The following is a 2,233-nucleotide window of genomic DNA, read 5'->3' on the forward strand; positions in this document are numbered from 1 at the left end:
GGTAAATACGTTGGAAAGTCCCGATAGGAGGTGTAGATGAAATTGATTAAGTTGGCCTGAGTGTTCGGGGTGAGAAACCGAAAACACACGCAGAGGAGGTACCACTTCCCTTCCGGTTAGCAACTGGTAAAGTGGGGTTTTTGGTAGTGCTAGTTATGCCTACTTGTAGACACCAACCTAGGGATTACCTGAGTCATATTTAACGCCCCAGTGAATTAAATTGTAATTTTTGAATTTGCAGAGAATTTCAAGTTATCATTGTGCATGGTGGTTTTTAAAGAGATGTAAACGAAATCTTTTTAGCATAGCATGTCATTTGCATTTCATATTGGAAATTTTTTCATAAATGTATATACTTTGTTAAGAATTCTCTACTAGGCTTTATGCTCACCCTTATGGGATTTTGGTGCAGGAAAAGACGTGGTGATCCCGCCGAGTTGAGGGCATAGACACATTTTATGGAGAGTAAATGACTCTTATTTTGTTGTGGTTCAATTTGCTAGCCATGGGCTATAAATGTATGGGTTCGTGAAACCATTTTTGTGTAACCGGACTTAAGCCTTGGAATATGTAAGCCCCCAAGGGCATTTTATTTATTTTTGGGATTTGATGTTCTACATACTATAGATTGACGTATTTTATATCCTTGAATGTATCACTCGCATGTGGGACTATTTTTGTACAAACCTTATTGATTAATGATGTAAAAGTTGGAAAATTACTATTCTTCTTTAATGAATGTTGCTTGATGTACCTAATTTATGTTGGATTATTTTGGGGCGTTATAATTGTTGTAGAAATTACAAGGGGATTAAGTGAATTGAAACTAATCTCTTATCGGTTGTCATTGAACATGACTGTGTTTTAATACATTGCATATGTATGATGTTTGGGTGGAGAAAGAAGATGTACTCCATGTTTGGGAGAAGAAAAGGGATGGACTCCAATAAATTAAGTTGGCTTGTGTGTCTTGGGTGAAAGTCCCAAAAATTTGCGCGTATACATGGGTGCTGATTCCCGCGGATGAAATTTCTGTAAAATGGCAACTAGATGTGTTTGTATGATAACTATATTGATTGGAGACCCACTGAGTTATATCCTCAGTTTGGTTGATTGAATGAAATGGACATGATTAATGAATTGAGATATGAAGATTGGCATAGCATGATTTTCGAAAAAAGTTGTAAATGATTTTAATCACGGGCATTGTATATGCATATCATGCCTATATCCTTGTTAAGATTCATATTTTGTGTTAGATTATCTCTACTGAGCTTTGGCTCACCCTATTTGGGAAAAAACAATTTTCAGGTGTTAGTGATATGCCTCCGCCAAGGCAGTAGCTTGGGAGGAATCGGAGCTGAAGGCTTCTCTTTTTGTACTATGGGCTTTACATGTATTGAATTTATATCCATTTTGTTGTAACCAAGCATGGTCTTGGAAAGATATAAGCCTTTAGGGCATATGAATATTTGTTTAGCTTTCATTTCTTATCCTTGCTTGTAACACGTGCTGTAGATTCAAGATGAATTATTGATGAATGTATATTGCATGTGTCACTTTTTGTATATTAACTCTGATCAATGAAAGCTCATCATTTCATTTATGTCACCTTGAATTAGTTGATTGGAATTGGGTTATTGTAATTATTTCAGGGCTTGACAAGTGTCCACCCCCATTCTTTGAGATTTCTGACAAGGTTGGTTTCAAACACCATGGCTGAAAGGTTTATGTCATCAACAGCAATGGAGATTCGGTCCACTTCGGTGACACTGGCTTGAGCAGGTTTCTTACTTGAACTTCTTTTTCCTTTGCGTTTGCTACGACAATCTTTGGCCCAGTGTCCTTTTTTGTCACAGATGTAACATTTACCATTAAACTTGAATTTCTTGGTTTCCCCTCCCTTATAGCCTTGTGAGGAAATTTCTTTGGTATATTTTCGTTTCTTTGTTTTTGGCGCTTGTTCCACCATATTAGCCTTTGACTCCATAGCTTGCTTTCCAACCATTTTCTCAGAAGTTCGGTTGTCTTTCTCAATTCTCAGTCGCACAATTAATTCTTCCAAAGTCATTTGTTTGTGCTTGTTTTTGAGATAGTTCTTAAATTCCTTCCATCGTTGTGGTAATTTTTCAATTAGGGCAGCGACTTGGAAGGACTTGCTTAGTGACATGCCTTCTGCATAGATGTCATGCAGGATGAGTTGGAGATCCTGAACTTGGCTGATCACAGCCTA

Source organism: Camellia sinensis, chromosome 15, assembly GCF_055761805.1.
Source record: "Camellia sinensis isolate YWXY chromosome 15, ASM5576180v1, whole genome shotgun sequence".
NCBI lineage: Eukaryota > Viridiplantae > Streptophyta > Magnoliopsida > Ericales > Theaceae > Camellia > Camellia sinensis.